The following is a 24,720-nucleotide window of genomic DNA, read 5'->3' on the forward strand; positions in this document are numbered from 1 at the left end:
GTCACTGTACTATCAGACGTTCAACCTTTTCGAACAAAGATCAAAATCAATACCAAATGTGAAGAAAGAATAAAAAAAAATGAGTGGATGTGGCATGTCATAAAGGCAACTTCATTTCATGATCCATTTACATAAGCTCTTGATGCTGAAAAGGCTAAAAGATAGAAAAAAGAACAGATACCAAAATAAACATCTATTTTTAGTTTTTTTATTGCAAATCTGACACACATGAACATGAATATTCCCATATGCAAAGAGAAATGAAAGGGAGATTGCATATGAAACTATGAATCTCTAATATATACAGTTTTGTGTGTGTGTGTGGAGCATATATTAAATTTAACATGGTGGTACCAACACTGTCCTGCTTTCTGTCCCCTTCTGAACTTCTTTCTACTCTCTTCTGTCTATTTTAAAATGTTTCTTTGATACTTTTTTCTTTTATTTCTTTTTTTTCTATTGCTAACACCCTCTAATACCTAAACTCTCCCTCCATTTCCTCTCAAAAAAAAAAAAACCCTCTCCCTTAGAACAAAGAAGTATAGTTAACAAAAACAAATTTACACATTGGCCATGTCTGAAAATGTATTTCTCATTCTGTACCTATAATCCATCACCACAAAAGCATGAAGTGGGACTTTCATCATCAGTTGTGACATAATTACCATTCCACAAAGATATTTAAGAGAATGGTGAAAAAACCAAAAAACCCTAGAAATCACCTTAGCCAACAAACACTTAAAAATGTTATCATTATTAGGGTAGTTAGAAAGAATATACAAAGATAGAAGGCTTTGATTTGAGTTACTTATAATGGGATGATCCTAAAAGATACAACTGGGTGGGGAGAGGTAAAATGGAGCAAATTATCTCATGCAAAAGAGGTGTGGATGGAAGAACTTTTATAGCAGAGGAGAGGATAAGGTGGAAGGCAGGCAATTATCATTGGAACTGGGTTAAAGAGGGAATAATACATACATCTAGTTGAGTATAAAAGTCTTAACTTACAGAGAAATAGGAGGGCATGGGGATAGGATAATGAGGGATTCTTAGAGGGATGTGTGGATTAGGGAGGCAGTGGTCAGACTTTGGAGGAGGCATATGGCAGAGAGAGAGAGAGAGAGAGAGAGAGAGAGAGAGAGAGAGAGAGAGAGAGAGAGAGAGAGAGAAGGATAAAAAATGAGGGAAAATAGGAGGAAGGAAAATACACAACTAGTAATTATAACTTTGAATGTGAATGGGATGATCCCACCCATAAAACAGAAGTGATAACAGAATGGATCAAAATCCAGAACCCAACAATATGTTGTTTACAAGAAACACATTTAAAAATGAGAAACACACATAAAGTAAAAATAAAAGTCTGGAGTAGAAGTTATTATGCTTCAGCTGTTGTAAAAAAAATGAGGAGTAGTAGTTATGATCTCAGAAAAAGTTAAAGCTAAAATATATTTAATTAAAAGAGATAAGCAAGGATACTACATTATGTTAAAAGATACAATAGATAATGAAGTAATATCAATACTAAACATATATGCACCAAATGCTATAGCATCCAAATTTATGAAGGAAAAGGTAAATGAATTACACGTGGAAATAGATAATAAAACCGTAAGAGTGGGGAACTTCAATATTCCCCTCTCAGAACTAGATAAATCTAATAAAAAATGAATAAGAAAGAAGTCAGGGGGATGAATAGAATCTTAGATAAGCAAGATATCATAGGTATCTGGAGAGAACTGAATGGGAATAGAAAAGAGAATACCCTTTTCTTAGTGGTACATGGCAACTTTACAAAAAATTGACCACATATTAGGGCATAAAAACCTTATAGTCAAATATGGAAAAACAGTAATATTAAATGTATCCTTTTCAGACCAGAATGCAATAAAATTACATTTAATAAAGGACCATGGAAACAAAAAATTAAAAATTAATTGGAGACTAAATAACTTAATCTTCAAGAATGAGTGGGTCAAAGAACAAGTCAAAGAAACAATAAATAATTTTATTAAAGAGAATGATAATAATGAGACTCATACCAAGCTTATAGGATGCAGTAAAAATGGTAAGGAGAGAAAAATTTATATCTTTAAATGCTTACATCAACAAAATAGTAGAAAGAGCAAATCAATGCAATGGGTATGCAATTTTAAAAAACTTTTAGAAAGAACAATTTAAAAATCCTCAAACACCCAATTAGAAATTCTGAAAACTAAGGTGAGGTTAATAAAATTGAATATAAGAAAACCATTGAATTAATAAATAAAATAAAATAAAATGATAAAATAAAATAAAATAAACTATTAGTTAATATGATTTTTAAAAAGAAAGAAGAAAACCAAATCACCACCAAATATACCACTAATAATGATAAAATTAAAGCAATTATTAGGAGTTATTTTGCTCAATTACATGCCAATAAATTTAACAATCTAAGTGAAATGCAAGAATACTTACAAAAATATAAACTGCCCAGATTAACAGAAAAGAAAGCAGAACATCTAAATAGAACTATTTTAGAAAAAGGAATTAAACAGACCATAAATAAGCTGCCTAAGAAAAATGCATCAGGACCAGAAGGATTTACAAGTGAATTCTACCAAACATTTAAAGATCAACTAATTCCAATATTAAGTAAATTATTTTGAATAATAAGCAAAGAAAGAGTCCTACAAAATTCCATTTATGAAACAAATATGGTGCAGATACCTGAATCAGGAAGAACAAAAACAGAGAAAATTATAGATCAGTTTCACTAATGAATATTGATGCAAAAATCCTAAATAAAAAACTAGCTAGGAGACTACAGCAATATGTCAGATTATACATTGTGACCAAGTGGGATTTATACCAGGAATGCAGGGCAAGTTCAATATAAAACAAACTATTAAAATGCTTGACTATATCAATAATAAAAGGAGCAAAAATCATATGATTACATAAATAGATACAGAAAAAGGTTTTGACAAAATATAATACTCGTTCTTATTAAAAAACACTTGAAGGCATAGATAAAAATGGATATTTTTTAAATGGTAAGAATCATCTACCTAAATCATCAGCAAGTACTATCTCTAATGAGAATAATCTAGAAGCCTTTCCAATAAGATCAAGAGTAAACAAGAAAAAAAAAGAGGGACAACTAGGTGGTGCATTAGATAGAGCACCAGCCTTAGAGTCAGAAGGCCCCAAGTTCAAATCTGACCTCAGACACATAATACTTCCTAGCTGTGTGACTCTGGGCACTTAACCCCAATTTCCTCACTTAAAAAAAAAGAGTAAAGCAAGGATGCTCATTATCAATCATTACTATTATTCAATATTGTGCTACCAATAGCAATGAGAAGAAAAAGAAGGAATTATAATGGGCAATGAGGAAATAGGATTTTTTTTTGCATATAATGATGTCATACTTGGAAAAGCCTAGAGATTCAACTAAAAATTAGTTAAAACAATTAATAATTTTAGCAAAGTAGTGGGATATAAAATAAACCCACACAAATCAGCAGCATTTCTATGTATTACCAACAAGAGATATTAAAAAAGTGATATTTTCAAAAAAAGATATTAAGAGATGTTTCATTTAAAGTAACCATACACAACATAAAATACCTGGGAGTATACCTGCCAAGACAAACCCAAGGGCTATATGAACATAATTATAAAACTTTTTTTATACAAATAAAGTCAGATTTAAATAATTGGAGAAATATTCATTGTTCATGGGTAACTTGAGACAATATAATAAAAATGACAATTCTAAGTAAACTAATTTACTTCTTCAGTGCCATCCCAATTAAACTACCACAAAATTATTTTGTTGAGATAGAAAAAATAATAAAATTTTTGAAAAGAACAAAAGGTCAAAAATATCAAGAGAATTAATGAAAAATGTAAAGAAAGGATGTCTAGTAGCACTAGATTTTAAAATGTACCGTAAGGCAGTAATTATCAAAACTATTGGTACTGGTTAAGAAATAAAATGGTAGATCAGTGGAATAGGACAGCTATATAATAAACATAGTAGTAAAAGACTATAACCATCTTGTGTTTGATAAATGCAAAGATCTAAGCTTTTGGGATAAGAACTGTTTGGTTAAAAAAAATAGCTAGGAAAACCAGAAAGCAATCTGGCAGAAACTAGGTATAGACCAATATCTTTACATTATTTACCAAGATAAGGTCAAAATGGAGACCTGACCTAGACATAAAGGGAGATATCAGAAATAAATTGGAGGAACATGGAACATGTTACCTATCAGATTTATGAATAAGAGAAGAATGTATGAATAAACAAGAGAAAAAGAGCATCGTAGGATATAAATTGGATAATTTTAAGCACATTAAATTAAAAAGGGTTTGTACAAACAAAAACAAAGTAGCCAAGATTAGAAGGAAAGCAGAAAATTTGGGGGGGGGATATGTTTATAGCCAGTTTCTCAGATAAAGGCTTTATAGCTTAAACATATAGAAACTGAGTCAAATTTATAAGAATATAAATCATTTCCCAAGTGACAAATAATCAAAGCTTTTGAAAGCTTTTGAAAGAAGAAATTGAAGCTATATATAATCCTATGAAAAATGTTCTAAATCATTGTTGATTAGAGAAATATAAATTAAAACAAGTCTGAGGTACCACTTCACACTTATCATATTAGCTATAATGATAGAAGGGGAAAATGACAAATGCTGGAGAGGATGTGGAAAAATTGGGACACTAATACACTGTTGGTGGAATTGTGAAACGACCCAACCATTTTGGAAAGCAATCTGGAATTACGGCCAAAGAATTTTGAAACTGCATCCTTTGATCCAGCAATACTACTATTAGGTCTTTTTCCCAAAGTGACTAGGAAAAAGGGAAAAAAAACTTTTATGTTCTAAAATACTTACAGCAGCTCTCTTTGTGGTGGCAAAGAACTAGAAATTGAGAGAATGACCATCAATTGGGGAATTGCTGAATAAGTCACGGTATATGATTATGATGAAATATTACTGTGCTGTAAGAAATGATGAGAAGGTTGGTTTTAGAAAAACATGGAAAGATTTGCATGAAATAATGCAAAGTGAAATGAGCAGAACCAAGAGAATGCATGCAGTAACAGCAATAGTGTTCAAAGAGTAGCTGTGAATGACTAAGCCTTCTGAGTAATATGATCATTCAAATCAACTACAAAGGACTTATGAAGGAAAAATGCTATCCACCTCCAGAAAAAGAACCGATATATGGAAATGGAAGAATGTATTGTATGGTTCCATATACATACATACATATGTATATATGTGTACATATACATGTGTGTGTACACACACCAAATTTTGGCCTTCTTTAAAGCAGGGTTGGGAGGTGGGGAGAGAAACAACTTGGAACTCAAAATGCAACAAAAACATAATAGACAAATAAATGAACAAATGAATGAATGAATGAATGAATAAATAAAAAGAATCACTGACTTGGATGTTGTTTTGCTATAACCAAAAACAAACATCAGAAATTCAAAGAAATAGGAGAAGACTTGGATGAACTGATACAGAATGAATTTTTTAAGAGTGAATAATATATTCAATAAAGAAAACCATGTAAATGAAAACCACATTAAAATATGCCCATATGCATATTAATTGCAATTACTGATCTTGGTCTCAGGAAACAGATGATGAAACTTAATTCCCTCCTCTGATTAAACAGGAGAGGTAATATGAATAAAATAGATTGCATAGCCCCTCAGTTGGCTTTATGTAACTGTTTTTCTTTGATATATGAAAGGATTCAGTGAGGTGTATATAGTGAGAAATGATTATTATACAAAAATTAAAAAGCACCCAAACATTTTTTTTAATATGATGAGTAGCAATTTTCCAGTTACACTTAGGATTGAAAAAAATAATTTGAAATTGCATGTTGCAGTAGATATCTAGGTTCAACAAAAGGCAGGAAATTAACATGATTATCAAATATAGCCCTCTTTCAAAAGCATACAAAAGATGGGACATGATATGCACCATTGGAAGGAGAACCCAATGCACTGATGACTTTCTTCTAGTCCTTTTAATATTCCCTGGGCATCGATTCATGACTCAGGTCTGTCCATCTGTTTTCCTTCACTCTTGAGATGTGACCAGACCACATCATCTTCTGATCATACACTTCCTGGATTCCTGGATATTTACATATATGACAAAAATAATTTTATGTGCAATCTTGATTTAAGGTACAGGATTGGTTAGGTTAATTATTTGAGGTTCCTCTCTGGTTTTGAATTGCAGATAAAACGCTGTTTAAAAGTTGAATAATGTGATCACATTTTAAAGTAAAACCGAGCATAAATATGTAATTAGAGGGACTTGAAACTAAATACTTATAAGTATGTATGTATTCATATTTTACATAGTAGAATTCTATTATTCCTTCTCTAATTCCATCACATTAAATGTCATTAATTTTGTACTTCATAATAAGGAGAAAATTATAATTATGACAAGCTTAACTTTGAAGTGTTGACAGTAACAGAGCAAGCATAATATAAATATATTATGTTTTTAAAGTCATACCTTATTACCAAGAATGATTGAAGAGAAATGAATAAGTACCAACCCTAGGCAAGTCACTTAAATATTCACAGTTTTAGTTTCCTCACTGGTAAAAGGGGGAATAATACTAGCAGCTATCTCACAGGGTTGTTGTAAGTATCAAATAAGTTAACATACAGAAAGTACTTTGTACACTCAAGGCACTATATAAATTCTATTTATTATTCTTATTTTCAATCTCTACCATGTCAATATATATATAGGAAGATTTCTAGCCTTTATTTGGGATTTTCTTGTTTTTTCCCTGCTTGATCATGATCTTTGAGAGAGGCAGTACGATACAGTGAAAAATACCACAAAATACAAAGCCACAGTATCTGGATTCAAATATTGCCTATGATGCTTATCATCTGTGCAACTGTGGTGAAGTCACTTACATTCACTATACCTCAATTTATTCATCTAGAAAATGAGGGAATTAGAATAGCAATGGCTTCTGAGGTTCCTTCCACTGCTTCATCTCTGATACAGTGAGGATGCTATCAACCACCATGAGCAGATTCCTACCAAAGTCATGATGCAAACAGAAGCTGCAGTCAGATGTTGCCAGTTTAGGTCTTCGGGAGAGACTTAAGACACTCTCTCTCTTTTCCATTTTCTCATTTCTTTCTTCTAATATCAGACTTCAGACTGATCAGAGTTCAGATACCTCTACTCCCTCTGCTTTGCCTCTTCACTTCCTCAGTTTCCTAGAATTAGTGTAGCTTAAGCATCTGAATATTTCAAGTTAAAACTGGTTTAGAGGTATGAGTTATGTAGAAAATGGTGGCAACTCCCAATTCAATTTTCATTTATAGATGTTAAAAAAAGAAGGCTCACCTTAAGTTTTCATACGTAGGAGGGCTTTAAAAAAGGTAAAGATTTGTTATATATTCTTTGTATAATAAACATATTTCAACTATATGGTTAAACTATCACAACACATATGTTATTAGCGAACCTGTATTATTCTTCATCATACATTTGAACATTAACCCATGATCTTTGTGTTGCTAAGCAATCAACTCCTGATTATGTGGCTTTGGATCGAACATTGACCTTGGAGTCAGGAAGATCTGGGATCACATCCAACCTTAGACACCTACTATCTGTGTGACCCTGGGCAGGTCATTTAACTTCTACCTGCCTCAGTTTCCTCATCTGTAAAATGGGGATGATAATAGAACCTCCGCCTAAGATCATTGTGAGGACAGACTGAGATAATATTTGTAAAGCACTTTGCAAACCTTATAGCACTTCTATAAATACTAGTTATTATTATTATTATTATTTTTATTACTTTCAATAATGAGAGAGGAGAGGTAACATGGATAAGCTTCACATCAGTTTTGTTTGACTTTGGAATACACAATATGACTTTTCCCCAGCATATTTAATACGTTAATTGTTTAACTTTGGTTGGTACATATTAAAAGTAGTTTACATTCCTCAACAGATTCCATTATCCTAGATACCATGTTTCCTCTCTCTGCCATATTTATCTTTTCTGTCTCCAGAATCTTCATCTCCTTCCTTTATTCTCACTTCCCCTTTGCTTTCAAACCTGCTCAAGTCTCTTACTTTCATTTGACTCCTATTATCCAGGGGTAGGGAACCTGTGGCCTCGAGGCCATGTGTTAACCTCTAGGTCCTCAAGTGCAGCCCTTTTACTCTTTGACTGAAGTCAAAGGGTCACACTTGAGGACCTACAGGGCCACATGTGGCCTTGAGAGGGCCTATCAAACTATTCTATTTTTCATCTCTCTTTTACTGCCAAACATCTAAAATCCAGATCTAGGCCTAGTACCTCTATTTCCCTGCCACCTTCTTCCTTTTGCAATCTGGCCCCTATCTCAACAAATCTGTTGAAGATGTCATTCTAGAAGTCAACAATAACCTCTTTCTTTTTTTTAAAAAAGAGCCTATTCTCAGTCCTTATTTTTCTTTTAAGAAATAATGGATATTAAGTTTTTGTTGTTATTATTTAGTTGTATCAGTCATGTCTGACACTTTGTGACCCTTTTGGGGTTTTCTTGGCAAAGATACTGGAGTGGTTTGCCATTTTCTTCTCCAGTTCATTTTACAGATGAGAAAATTAAGATAAACTGGGTTAAGTGACTTGCCCAGGGTCACACAGTTAATAAGTATCTGAGGCCAAATTTGAACACAGGAAGATGAGTCTTCCTGACTCCAGGACCTGTAACAAAGAGTAAGAAAGAGAAAATACAGTTCTGCAAAATTGAAACAACAAAATAATACCATCTGATATCATATGTGATCTCACCTCTGTCATGGAGTAAGATTATATATGTATAACATATATATACACATATATATTTGCTTTTTGGTAAGGCAGTTGGGGTTAAGTGACTTGCCTAGGGTCACACAGCTAGTAAGTGTCAAGTGGCTGGATTTGAACTCAGGTCCTTCTGACTCCAAGGCCGGAGCTCTATCCACTGTGCCACCTAGCTGCTCCTAGGTATAGTTTTTTCATCCTTTCTTCAGAATTGTGCTTGGTCATTATATCTACATAGCATTCAGATTTTTTTTCCAATCCAATAAACATTTATTAAGTACCTACTATGTGCCAGGCATTGTGCTTAGCACTGGGAGTACAATTTAAAAAAAAAAAAAAAAACAAAGCACCATTACTTCTCTCAAGGAGCTTACAATCTAATGAAGGGACACAACATACAAAAAGGAGTCAGGAAGGCGGGGAGAGGGATAGAAGATAGTGAAGAACATCATGGTGTATCCTGCTCAGGGACATCTTGTTCTATGGCGTTGACACTAGGCAAAATGGGGCAGCTAGGTGGCGCAGTGGATAGAACACTGGCCTTGGAGTCAGGAGGACCTGAGTTCAAATGTGGCCTCAGACACTTGACACTTGCTAGCTTTGTGGCCCTGGGCAAGTCACTTACCCCCAAATGCCTATGCAAAAAAAAAAAAAAAAGAAAGAAAAGAAAAGAAAAGAAAAGAAAGAAAAAAAGAAAGAAAAGAAAAAAAAATAATTCACCTGGAGTAATGTGCTCATTTCTAGATAGCACAGTTTTAGAAGGACATTGATAAGCTGGAAAGTATCCAGAGGAGGACAATGAGGATGATGATGGGCCTTGAGCTCATGCCATATGAGGTTTGGTAGAAGTAACTAGACATGTTTAGCTTGGAAAAGAGAAGATTCAAGGGATACATTAGAGCTGTCTTTAAGTATTTGAAGGCTGCTTCATGGAAGGACTGATAGTGTTCCATTTGGTCCCCAGATAGCAGAATGAGGAGCGATGGGTCAAAGTTACAAAGAGTCCAATGTAGGCTTGATTTCATGAAAAACTTCCTAACAATTAGAGTTCTTCAAAAGTGGAATGGTGTGCTTTAAGAGGTGGTGGGTTCTACATCCCTGAAAGTCTTCAAGCAGAGGCTGTTTAACCACTTGCCACTTATGATACAGCAGGGTGATAGATGGGTTGGACTAGATGACTGCTGAGATCTCTTCCTGCTCTCACATTTGGTGGCTCTATACCTAGTTAATGTCTAAGCTTCCATTCACGTCTAGATCTATGATCCTATGACTTAGAGCCCAAAGACCCGGGTTAGCAGATTGATTTAGGCAAGTTACTTAACTTCTGAAGCTCAGTTTTCCCACCCATAAAATGGAGATAAGACTTATACTACTTAGCTATGAAGATTATTCTGAGAAAAGTACTTTTTAAATTTTGAAATGTTTTGTAAATGTGCTATAATTATCACAGTAGAAACTCACTAAATGTTTACTGAGTCAGGAAGAATTAAATGGCAGGGGAGATAGCCTAGAGGTAAGCTGGGCCCAGTGGTATGCTAGCAAACTCCTGCTTATTTTAGATAATCCCCAAGTGAAGAATTAATTAAATAATTCAAAATTGACTACATATATGTACCCTGGCCACTAAAATTAATCTGTGAGTCTGAAAAGAATAGGAATACTGGTTTAAAAAAAGTATGAAAGAAATTAGTCTGGTTGTGTTTTTTTTAAATCTTAAATTTCCATGTGTATATAAAAACACTCACTTTTATGACCTATCAACATTCAGATGAAATATGATGGAAAATATTGTTACGCAATTCACTTTTCTCAGAGCCAAATATACAGTTCTGACCTTATTTGGATTCTTTTTTCACATTATTATTTTGGCCAGTCTATTTGTTTAAATGACAAGATTCTAGAAGTTGCTCCATCCTCTTATGCTAGAAGGCAACACTATGTGGAGCAGCCCCAGCGGTTCCCCAATAAATGTGACTCGTATTGTTATGAAGGGGATTAAAAGTCTGGAATGCAGCAAGTGAACACATTCTTCATCCCTTTCAGTACCTTAATTGATTTCTCTGCTCAGCCAGCTGTGACATCAAGTGATACACTTAAACAGATCCCGAAAGGCCAGTGCCATCCCTTTTTAGGGCTGAATTAACTCTTGAAGAATAAATTAGTGTTTTTATTCTCACTGAGGCAGACCAGGGACTAATGTTTACGTTATACTTAAGAAAGCATCTCAAAAGCACAACACTGTCACTAGACATGACATATTGAGCTCTTGGCAAAGTCATAGCAAAATAAAATCAGCTCTAAAAAAATGACATGGGTGCATGGTGCCCATTTTTTAAGAAGAAGAAATTCGTAAATATCAAGCACATGAGATGTTCATTATAGGTGGTGAGGACAAGATGTTGCTATCTCCTTAAGTTGGCTATCAAAACTTCATGATTGTACATATGTAGGAATTGAGCCAAGGCTGTTATAAAATTAAACCTAAAGTTTGATTTACAACATTCCTATGTCAAACAATACTAACTTCTCCTTTTATGCACAAAAGTTGTATCTTGATTTTCCAACAGAATGTTATGATCATATGACTTAGAAAATACATGGCGAGTACCTTTCTTCCCTCCCCCACCAAGAGTTAAGTTATTAAGAAAATTCCGTTTTAATGTAAACTGTACTCATTATATACTATCTAAAGAATGTTTTAGTGATTATTTCTGTTGCTGGATAAAACTGGGAGATCCTTTATGGCTTGCTTCTAAGAGTGATTTCTTCTTATTTGAAACTATGTCATCCCTCTAAATAAGCTTGCTACCATAGAAACTAATTCCATAAATACTGCTCTGAGCTCAGTGCATTCTTGCAGAAATATTTGTTTTTAAAATGCACCGTGAGTTAGGTCTCTGTTCTCCAAAGAGCATGGTTTTTAAGCAAATTTTACTCTTCTAAATGAATGAAAGAACACATAATCGGAAAAATATTATACAAAACTTTCATTTTACACTATTCTCTCCAGTTTACTTTTTCAATGGTTGGCTAGGTCTGTATAAATCGAAAGTAATTATTCATGAGAAGTAGGCTGGCAGAATGAATAGAGAGCTAGCTTTAGAATCAGGATCACTTACACTGATGTCGTGTCACTGATACACACTTTGCTGGATGATCCTGGACAAGTCATGCAATCTCTCAATGCCTCCAGATAACTCTCTAATACAGTAGGTTATAGAATTGCTAGACTGTATTGGTGATGGTGATTGTGGAGGTGATGGTAGTGGTGGTTCTACCCCAGGAGTTCCATATGTTGATGAAATCACAGGTTTGCCCATATATACATATACATATACATACACATATGCATGTGCATATATATACATATACATCTTTAATATTAATTTGGAGGGGTGATTTCATAATCTCAACAACTATGCAAACTCTGGGAAGGTTCTATTGATCTGAAAAGACTTTAAGGACAGGGGGGCAGCTAGGTGGCAAAGTAGATAGAGCACTGGTCCTGAAGTCAGGAGGACCTGAGTTCAAATCCAGCCTCAGACACATAACATTCACTAGCTATGCTACTCTGAGCAAGTCACTTAACCCCAATTGCCTCACCAAAAAAAAGACTTTAAGGACAGGTCCACAGGTACCAATTTTCTGAAGACCTAAGTATGGAACACCATCACATTAACAGAGGGTTTAATCACCAGAAAATCATTTTGTTTGGTCACAGTTACCCATCATACTATCTTCTAAGTTATTGGAGGGGTTGCTATCTGCATTGGTAGAACTCACAGGGATGAAATTACAGATCCTTGAAATATTGAAATATTTTCTTGTGGAGTAAACAGTGACCTACACTGTAATCTCTACTTCATAGGGCTATTGTAAAGCCCAAATGACATAATATATTGTAAAGCACTGTACAAACTTTTAAAAAATATTATATAAATATCAGTTCATTCATCTCACAAACACTTAACAGTGCTCTTCCTATGTGCAATACAGCATGCTAAGCAATGGGGGTACAAAGATAACAAATATAAAATATATAAAGAGTCATTCCCAGGAGGAGGGAGGGAATAAGCATTTGTTGTTGTTCAGTCATTCAGCTATGCCCAACTTTTCGTGACCCCATGGACCATAGCATAGGCCTACCTCTCTGTCTTTCACTACCTCTTGAAGTCTGTCTAAGTTCATGTTCATTGTTTCCATGGTAATATCTATCAATCCCATCCTCTGACATTCCCTTTTTCTTTTGCCTTCAATCTTTCCCAACATCAGGGCCTTTTCCAATGAGTCCTATTTTCTCATTATGTGGTCAAAGTATTTAAGCTTCAGCTTCAGCATTTGACCTTCCAGTGAATAGCCTGAATTAATTTCTTTAAGCATTGACTGATTTAACCTCCTTACTGTCCAAGGGACTCTCAAAAGTCTTCTTCAGCACCACAATTTGAAAATATCAATTCTGCAGCACTCGGCTTTCCTTACAATCCAACTTCAGCAGCCATACATTGCTACTGGAAAAAGTTTTTATTAAGTACCTACTATGTTCCAGGGACTATACTAAGCACTTTACAAATATCTCATTTGATACTCACAATAACCCTGCAAGATAGTGCTGGTATTATCCCCATTTTATAATGGACAAAACTGGCAAACAGAGGCTAAGTGACTTGCAGAGGGTTACACAGCTAAGAAGTGTCTCAGATTGCATATGAACTCAGGTCTTTCTGACTCCAGGCCCAGCACTCTCTCCACTGCGCTACCAGCTGCCTATTCGTACTAGGGCACTAATTACTGGTACCGGTGGGCTGGGAGGTAGATGGGGAAGAGGGCAAAGATAGGGCGAGAGATCCAGGATATGCTTCCAGAAGAAGATGGTATTTGAGTTTAGTTTTGAAGGAAGAGAAACTTTGAGGTGAAGGTAGAGAGGGATCAAGTGCATCCCAGGCAGCAGAGGCAGCCCTAAAATCATATAAAGATGAGAGATGGCAGGTAGCCTCGGTTAGATAGCATGTAGTCATGGGAATTATTATTATTTCATCAGATCTAAATTCCTGTCCAAATATCGTCATCTTTCATTTATCTGGCAAGTTAAAAGGACCATTGCTAGGTTTAATATCTTTGGCTAATACAGAGTGCTGGCCTCAGAGTCAGGGAGACCTGTGCTCAAGCCCCACGCATAATGGCTGTGTAAAGCTGAGAAAGTCCCTTAAACTCTCATTACCCGCTAGAAATTCTCAAAGACAAAAGTTTTAGATATGTCTGTCTATAGTGGAAGATGTTTCCTCCCTGGAACTGGTCTCTCTCTCCATATGTGTGTGTGTGTGTGTGTGTGTGTGTCTGTATGTATGTATATATGTATGTATGTATGTATGTATATATGTGTGTATGTATATAAAATCACTAAACTAAACAAAAACAATAAAATACAAAAACAAACAAACAAAAAACCACACCTCATTGAAAACCAGTTGTTCTGGCAGGGGTTTGGAGGTCATTTCTATCATTAATTTAGGCTAAAGTAGATTCATTCCAATGGATCATAATATTTAAGAAAAAAACCAGTATCAACAATAATCAGTTTATTGGCTTTAGAATCATCTAAGTGAATCGTGTTATGATCTTTCCAAGATTTAAATAGTCAGGTGAATTTCCCTGTTTAGGCAGGATATTTCTGAACTCATTGGTAGTCTTCTTCTCGTTAGGTGATGTGCAGAGACAGCCTAAGATGGCACATTCTATAATAAGATTTCATACACACACAATTATTTACTGAATAGTGAGAGGCAGCATAGTATAATGCAATAGTTCTCAAAGCGGGGTATGTGGATTCCTGAGGAGTCCCAGAGACTCTTTCAAAGGGTTGTTGAGGTTAAACCTGTTTTTATGATAATATTAAGATGTTATTTGCTTATTAAAATACACCCCCCCTTTTCCAGCTACATATCTGTGTAAGACCAGATTTTCTTCATATACTTCAAAAAAATAACATCACAACAGAATGAATGCAGAAAAAGACAAGAATTCATCTGGTATTAATCTTCCATTCAGCCAGATATTAGAGAGGTTATAAAAAATATGTAAAACAATGCCACTCTGGTATTTTTTTGTTTTGGGAAACACAGTTATTTTAATAAAATCTGTTATGCTGATAAACAATGGGTTTATCATTGTTATTTTGAAATGAATTAACAGATATTTCAAAAATATTATCAGTTTTCTTTTGTAATGCGATGTATATCAATAGATATAACCCACATAAACAAAAGTCTTTGGAGTCCTCAGTAATTTTTAAGAGTTCAGAAAGTTTCTGAGACCAAAAGGTTGAGAACCAATGGTATAATGAACAGATCATGTGCTCCCAAACTTTTTTAGTTCCTATAACCTTCGGCTTTTAGTAAACTTTCTTTATGAAAGGAAATAAATTCTAGAGTTTACCATACATATGTCCATAAGAAAAACATTCTCCTGTATTCTATTTAGAATAAAAGGAAACAAAATCTAGAATTTATCATGTATATGTAAAAGAAGATGTAAAATCAAATACATTGACTTCAATTGGACAATATAGTTATATTTTCTGCCCTCTGTCCTGGACAAGCTTCTCATAATCCCTGCAGGTACTTAAACCTCAGGATAGGAAAACCTAGACTCCTTGAGGGGAATCTCTGATCAGGATAACCTGGCTTCAAGGCCCATCTCTGACTCATACTGTCTATGCCATCTAGAGTAAGGCACTTGACCCGACAGGATCTCCAGACAGTTCTAAATGCAGAACAATTGCTACTCTGCCTTGATAACAGTATCCTCATCAGGAACTCCTTACACCAATGAAATCATAATCCCATAATCCCATAATTCATTAGGATCACTTTTCTCTTGAAGAATCAGTTTCTACGGTGACAGGTGGTAGAATTCTAATTCCAGCTACCATTCTACTTTGCTCTTCCATAGAAGAAGATTTTTGTGGGAGAAGAAGCAGAGGAAGGTCTTGAACTGAATAGTATGAGGAAAGAGAAGAAAGAGCTTTGGTGATTTAGATGACTTTTGAATTGTAAGGAAGACCAGAGACTGAATTTGGGGAGGGAAAATTTGAAAAGAAGGGCTAGAGTTAAAGGAACAGAAACATTAGCATAGAAGAGGGAGAACTCACATCGAAAGAAAAAATATTTGAGAGGAAGGGGGAAAAAAGAACAAGGAAAGGGACCTGAAAAGGAGAAGGAGGAGGAGTGAAAGGAGAATGAGAAGGACTCTACCTGAAGGAGAAGGACCATTCAAAGAAGAGAAAGTGGAAGAGAAGTAATAGGAAGATAAGACTTAAAGGAAAAGGTAAGGTAAATAAGACAAGTTGGTAAGACAAAGTAAGAAGAGGTTAGTAATAGGATAAAAGGAAGAGAAAAGTTAATAAGGTAAAGAAGTTGAGTGATGATCCCAGGCTCAAAGAAGACAATCTTCCTGCTGTTCTCCTCGTCAAAGCTGCTGTTTCCCACAGCAGTTATTCAGGGTAGCTATTATCAGGAAATACATGGGCTTAATATCATACTTGTTGAAATACAGAGAGCAGGGAGAAATTTGCAGTAACATACATTCAGAGTCATAACTAGGAACTTTTGTTCCTATTACAAAAGGCAGGAAAGGCCTAGAAAGGGTGGGAGGAGAAAAGAAAGTCAGGAGATGCCTTCACCCTGTGGGTCATCTGGTAGCATCTTCTATTGATTGCAGAATTATGTAATAGTTAGGTTGTACTTTGCCAGCCCCAACATTATAGCATTATAGAGGGAATCTACTTTCCAACAGCTTTCTTCACATATGTACATCTTCCTTTCATTACCACCAACCCAGGCCACCCATTTCTCAACAGGTGCTTCTCAATGAAGCACTCATTTCTCTTAATGATGACAGTGCATAATGGGAAAACCAAACCCAGGCACTCCCCTCTCCCTGTGAGAGACTGAGCAGATTTCACCTTGTGATATTACTTCCTGTATGGGGAGTGGGTAAAAGAATGGCATATGTGTGTGGTCCCAAGCATTATGGATGGAATCAACTCTCATGGGAGTTTATGGCAATAATACTTCTCAATGCTGACTGGATGTCCACTTCCAAGCCTTCCACTTTGGTACTCCAGTCCTGTCCATATGTGTTTAGTTCAAGCCTCTTTTCTAGCACTGGAGTAATTTGAAAAAAAATTCTCAAATTTAATATAATCAAATATTTGAATATAAAACAGTTTTAATGGTTACCTCTCATCCATCAAAGTGGCAAAAACAATTAAGAACAACAAAATTCAATACTAGCAGAGTTCTGGAAAACAGGTACACTAATTCTTCAGTGGTGGAATTGCAAACTTACGAAATCTTTAAGAGAGAAATCTGGCAAAATGCAATAAAAGTTACAAAAAATATTCATACTCTATCATTTCATTGTTATGAATTTATTCCAAAATTTATAAATTTTTATTATTTATAAATTTTATAAAATTTATAAATTATTATTATTCATAAATTTTTATGAAATTTATAAATTTTTAATGAAATTTATAAAAAATAAATGTTATCATTTGAAAATTTTTTCATAGCATCATGATTTATCGTTGCAAAAGAAATGGAAGAAAACAATTTCCCTCCAAGAAGGGAAAGCTTGAATAAACGCTAGTACATTAGTTTAATGAAATACTATAATCAAATTATAACTGGCAAATATAGGGATTCTAGAGAAACCGAGAAATATCTTTATGAAACAGGAAGAAAGAGGAAAAGGAGAAAAAGAAAAAATATACACTAACAATTACCATATAAGAGAAAAAGTGGAGACCGAGTCAACAAATATAAAATGTGTGTGAAAACCAAAAGGGAACGACTGAAAAGATGTCATAATGTATGATGAAAATAATTTATATACCTAATTGCAAAGCATGTTTAACTAATACCAATAGTTTATATTAAGTTTATAATAAAAACACTTTTTAAAGAAGAAAGTCTCATTTTGTGAGTAAATCCAGCAAGCAGAGGGGAAAAGGATGACGGAAAGATCAATTGAGGCAGGAATAGAATCAATATTGTCATTGGAGTGTACTACAGGCCACCTAGGCAGGAAAAGAAAGTAGATGAAGAGTTGGGAAACAGATCAAGTGTTCTGCTTATTACATAATAGTGATATGAAACTCCAGTTATCTAGACATATACTTATCTCTGAACTAAAATACAGCTATTAATTAAGTGTAAGCTTGTCTTAGTGATAATTTCATAGTTCAAATGATAGAGGAACCAACAGGGAAAGATCTCTTTTCTTTTCCAATTAAACTTTTTCTCTCCATTCCCCGTCACTTGAAAATAACATAACAAATATGTGTAGTTAAGCAAAACAAATTGCCGCATTGTCGATGTCATTTATAAAAATATGTCTCATTTTGCATTTTGAGCCTAAAACCTCTCTGTCAGGAAGTGGATAGCATGTTTCATCATAAGTCTTTTAGAATCATGGTTGGTCATTGCATTGATCAGAGATTTTAAATCTTTCATGATTGTTTGTCTTCACATTATTTTTGTTGTATCAATTCTTCTCCTGGTTCTGCTTACTTCATTCTGTATCAATTCATACAAGTCTTTTTTGGAAACCATACTTATCCTTATTTCTTAAGCACAATAGTATTCATTACATCCCATTATTCGTTCATCCATTCTCCAACTGATGAGCACTTTCCCTCGTTTCCAGTTTTTTGTCATTACATGCTAGAAATATTTTTAGTACATATAATTCCTTTCCCTTTTTTGAATAATCTCTTTGGGAAATAAGCCTAATAGTGGTATCACTGGGCCAAAGGGTTAACACAGATTAGTGACTTTGGGGGCAGAGTTCACAATTGCTTTACAGAATTACTGGACGAAGTCATAGCTGTACTTGTTTTTGACTGCAGCCTCTCCAGCACTCACCTTAAGCCAACTATGAGATTTACTAGTGGTATACAAACCACAGTTGGATTTTTCCCCCTTGATTTATGATTTCATCAGTATAGGGAATTTCCCAGTGAGTAAATACACTCTACCAATGCAGATTGGCAATATATCTACAATTTACAATTTTAGAAATCTGCTTAGGCCACCGAGAGATTAAGTGACTTGCCCACTGAATGGTATTGCATCTGAGTACTTGAGGGAAACTCTAATTGAACTAAAAGGACAAATAGATAAACAATAGTTATTTGGGACTCTAACATGTCTCTTTCAAATCTAAACGAATGTAAGAAAAAAATAATCAAGAAAGAAGTTGATTTGAATAGAATTTTAGAAAAAGTAGATAATAATAGATTTTTATGATGACTACCAAATGAGAATCATAAGGATATACGTATTTTTCAGCTTTTATTGCCTTTTCAAAAATTAATCATGATTTAGGGCATAATAAATTCATAAATTTTAAAATTGAAAATATTAAATATCTTCTACTGAACACAACTCTTTACTGACCAAAAATTATAATCAGTCTAATCATGTACCTCTCTTAGTGGACTGCTCTCCAACTGTGATACTCTGCCTGGACTCACTTCTCAATGACTAACATGGTTTCATCTTCTTATAATTTCCCCCACCTAGTGATTCTGAAGAACTTACTTTCTGTAACTTACTTTCTATCCTCAACTGGCCTCAACCCTATCCCCACAATGTCCCACTTCATCAGATCTACCTGTAGCTTCCACTGTGCTCTTCGGAATGCTTGCTTCATAATTAACAAACTTCCTTACACCTTTTTTTTTTAAATTAATTAATTTATTTTTAGTTTTCAACATTCACTTCCATATTGGATGATAAATTTAGATTGTGTGAAGTTTAAAGGAAGAGAGTTTGCTGAGTAAAGGTGATATAGGAAGTGCCTGCATATGGCATCCAATATTCTATCCCCACCATTTGGTATGCCAACTCAACTCTATAATATACTCTACTTTCCAATCCCCATGTCCCTTGTCCTATCATAATTCACACTTTTCTAAACCCCCAAACTGGACTACTCCCATGTTTTTACTCCTTAGCGACTATGTACTTGCTGCTTAATAAAGCTGTAGGAAATCACAAAACTATGCTAACTCAGTACACTACAAATTTATGTCATCTAAATTCAACTGAGCCTCTAGTACATTAAGGCATAAATTCCATTTTCCTCTAATTAGTTCTTTATCACACTGTCCACAGAAACTATTTCAAACCTTCTTGCCTCTCCTCAAAACTCCCATGGTACCATTGCCTCCTTTCCTCCTCACTCTACCAATATGTAAACAAGAACTTGGCCTCATACTTCAACAACAACAAAGACCATTTTCCAAGACTCCCCCCCTTCCCTTTTCCCCTTTCTCACCTTACATAATTCAGATTTCTCCTTCCACTGTTTCTACCTCCTTCCAATTTCAGATGAAGAAGTGACTTTTCTCTTTGCCAAGGCAAACCCCTCTACCTGCACCCTTCATCTTATGCCTTCTTTTTCTTCTCTCTTTCATGTACTCTCTATCATGCTCATTCTATCACTAAACTAATCTTCAATCTCCTCCTGTACACTGGATGTTTCCCTACTTCATATGAACATTCTCATGTTTCTCTCACCTTTAAAAGTAAATTCTCATTTCACTCACATTTCCTGGAGCAACAGCAGAATTCATTGACTTTAGAGTAAGAGGTGGAAAACAGAGCCTCCAGTGTGGATAACAAGATATCTGGGCTGAATGGCTGGATGTAAAACATAAACTAATGGTCTAAGGTGGCCTTGCTAGGTAGAGTAAACTACTTAGTTTAATAACTCACTAATCATTCAGTTCCACCTTATATTCTAAAGCTAAGTGGAAAAGTATTTTCAAGCACTGAAGGCATTATGTCCTGGTTTCTGGTCAGGAGTGTTCATCTAGAGAGAGAGAAGCAGGCAGCAACAGAATTGATGAAAAGATCTTAAGAGTGGAGGGCTAGATTTTATGGCAAGCGTGATCCTGCCAGGTGGTTTAGGATAAGCTAGATATAGTGAACTAGTTGAATTTATACTCGGTCTCTCATCAAAAAGTGGCAACTATCGAGAAACCTCATTCTTTTTTCTTCTTCTTTTTGGGGAGGCAATGGGATGAAGTGACTTACCCAGGGTCACACAGATAGTAAGTATCAAGTGTCTGAGGTGAGGTTTGAACTCGGGTCTTCTTGAATCCAGGGCTGGTGTGTTATCCACTGTACCATCTAGCTACCTCTAAGAAACCTCATTCTTACATGTAATACTTTCCTTAAAAAGAAAACCACAAGGTATTAGACACTTTTCTCTAAAAATAAAATACCTAAATCACTGTGATATGAATTTGAGGTCTGCCACTTTCAAACAAATCACTCTTGAGCATGTAGATTTTTGTAAAAACAGTCTAAAATATACACATACATACATATCTATACCTTTTGTATGTATGTATACTTCGTGAAAACTGAACAACACAAAAAATGAAATTGACTATGCCTTAACAAACAGGAAGTGACTATTTACTGACAAGGGAGTGATAACAGAATTGACTCTCTGTGTGCAATCAGATTCCATCTCCACCCCAAATGTTCAAACAGACTATTTGTGCCTGACCTGTGGTAGCGTCTTTCAAGCTTGTACTGGACTGATAAGCCACAGTCTAACACACTGTACCTTGACCTCAACGTCATGATGTCATTTATCCTCTTTGAGTATGAAGGATCAACAACAATAATCAGAACTGACTCTCTGTGTTCAGTCAGGTTACTGTAACAGTAAGGCAAACATCAAAATCAACATCAAATTAGATTCAATCTGAGCTATTCAAACCACTGATATAAAAAAAATGTTGGGAACGAAAAGAGGTAAAGACGTTGACCTTCATAATCACCATTTCCTACAAAAATATAACTAATCTCCCTAACGCCTTCCTTTATATCCTTAGATACTATTACCCTGTTTTTCCCTCAAACCCTTCCCTCTTAAAATTATCATAGTACATTTGCTGGTTTTACTCTTATCACCTTCTACCTTGCACTCTTTGTATTTGATATGTGCTCAAATTTTATTCAGTAGTCAAGAGGGAGCCAATAAAAAAATCTTTAAATACAAGAGTGGCATTGTCGTGGCAATGCACTGGCAAAATAATATAGACAACATTATAGAGGACAGATTGGAAAGGGGGACAGATAAAGAAGGAAAGTCAGTTAAGAGGTTATTATGATACTTGTAGCAAGAAAAGATGAAGGTATGAACTAGGAGAATTTCAGGGATTAGCCTTGAAAAAAATGCATAAAATAGTTTCAAAGTTAACCTGAACACAATCCAAAGATGATCAAGGGAAAGCAAAGGATACACTTATTTAATTCAGAAGGGGTTGAAGTTATGTATCATAATAAAATTGGCGATGGAATAAATATGAATGATATCTTAACAGAGGTAGGAAAAAAGGAGGATGGGAAGGAAAGATGGTAAGTTTGACTAATTTGACTGGAACACAAATTTCACAAATACCTGCCAAATTTCAGAGAATGTGGAGATGTCATCGTTAATGTACTTTGCAAAGCCTGCGCCATTTCAAAAGTCATTGGAAAAGAGGCCAATCCTATAGATAAGATCTATTTCATTTCTAATTCCCATTTAAGGGAATATTCAGTGTAACAAAACCTATCAGTTTAATCAGGCACTCAATCAAAGAATTAATAAACATCTTTTAGAATAGTTAAAATGTTGAGTGGAAGAAATAATACTGTTTGGAAAAGAGGAAGACGGGTCAGGCCAAGATGGAAGACAAAAGGACAGCTCATTTGTCACAAGATACACACTATTACCCTTCCAACATTCAAATGACACTGCCACAGGCCCCAGAATTGGAGGGATGGTTGACTTATAATGCCTTGTTTCAGTACAAAATGAACTAGATATTCTGAGAGAAACAAAAAGCCAGCAGGGCTTCATCAACTAATCCTGCTGTTCTAATCCCATACCCTGTTTCTAAAAGGGTTACTAGTTTGATATGTCAAGAGAATGTTGTGACTACAGTTTACCTAGATTTTTCCAAAGTATTTGACAAAGTCACATCATTCTTGCTGAAAAGGTGTGGGCAAGAAGATGTTATGATAAGATACCTTCAAAAATAATTTAATGCTCAGACCCAAAGAGTATTTGTCAATGATTGGATGTTAAATTAAAAGGAGCTCTGGCATCTGAGGTTGTGACACTTAACATTTTGTCGGCATAATGATAATGGCTTATATGGCAAACTCATCAAACTTACAGATAACACAAAGCTAAGAAGGGATAGCTAACACATTGGATGACATAGGATCCAAAAAGATACTGAAAGCCTTGAGTAGCTGGATGGCTCCTCTAAGATGAAACCTAATAGAGATAAATATAAAGCTTTACATTTGGGTTTAATAAATCAACTTTATAAATACAAGATGGGCAGGCATGGTGAAATAGGAGTATGCCTGAAAAACATCTGGGGGTCTTAGTAGACCTCAAGCTCAATTTGAGTTAGCAATGTGATAGAGCAGTTAAGAGTAATGCAATCTTTTGACTCAACATAACTTCTGGGAATAGGAGGTGATAGTAGCTATGTACCTCTGTACTCTGCTCTGGTTAGAATATATCTGCAAACTATGTTTAATTTTAAGTGCCACATTTTAGGAAAGAAAATTATAGAGAGTACTCAGAAGAGGGAAACCAGGATGATGAAAGGTTTTGAATCATATAATCTTGTTATATGAGCATTAATTAAAGGAAATGGGCATGTTTAGGCTGATGATGAGAAATGGGAAGTGGGGGAAGAAGTTTCATAACTTTATAACTGTAGAGGCAGCTCCGTGGTGCAGTGGAGAACTAGACCTGGAGTCATGGAGACCTGAGTTCAAATCTGACCTCAAATACTTACTAGCTGTATTATCATAGGCAAGTAATTTAACTTCTGTTTGCCTCAGTTTCCTCATCTGAAAAATGGGGATAATAACAGTACATACCTCCTAAGGTTGTTGTGAGGATCAAATGAGATAATAATTATAAAGTATTTAGCATAATGCTTGGTATATAGTAAGTGCTATATAAAAGTTAGCTGTTATTATTATTAAATGTCAAGTCTAAGTCCTCTTTTGATCATACATATCCTTGATGATGGCTTTTTTATCACTTTTAATTTATTAGTCATCACTAGCAATATGTTTTATTCTAGGCTTTTAGGATTTAACGCTAGAAGACCTTAGGAATTATCTAGGTCCACTGTCCTCATTTTACAGATGGGAAAACTGAGATCAGGAAAGGTCAATTGACCTCCTAGATAGTGGAGCTGGGATTCAAACCCAAATTCTCTGACTCCAAATTCACTGATTGAACTACTAGTCTATATGCATGCTTTCTCATCTTTATAAAATCTTTTTTTAATGATCTATACATATATGGAAGGTATCCTTAAAGAAAACATGAGATGAAACAGGCAAACCTTTGAAAATATAAACTAGAATGTAAAATGTTGCTCCTTATATTGTTTACTGATTTTAACAAGCCAGTTGACTGCACAGGTTTTTCTAAAAAAAAGTGTCTCCCATATTTATGTTGATATGACAAGATCTTGTAATAATTCAACAACAGAAATTACTTTGTTCAGTAACGAGGTATTAACATTGAGATTTCCATATAAAGCATGCTCATCAGTATTTAGGAGGATATCTTGCACTGAGTCCAAGAAAAATAAGTTTTTCCTGTTAGGGATTATGTTCTCAACATGTTCCTATTTGCAGATGACATTGTGTTAATTATATTGAATCCCGGAACATTAAAAAGTTTCCTCAGCTAAATTCATAATTATTCAAAGGAAATTGGTTTAACAATCCATGCCAGAAAAA

Source organism: Vombatus ursinus, unplaced genomic scaffold (genome assembly GCF_900497805.2).
Source record: "Vombatus ursinus unplaced genomic scaffold, bare-nosed wombat genome assembly UNPS02014946.1, whole genome shotgun sequence".
Classification (NCBI taxonomy): Eukaryota; Metazoa; Chordata; class Mammalia; order Diprotodontia; family Vombatidae; genus Vombatus; species Vombatus ursinus.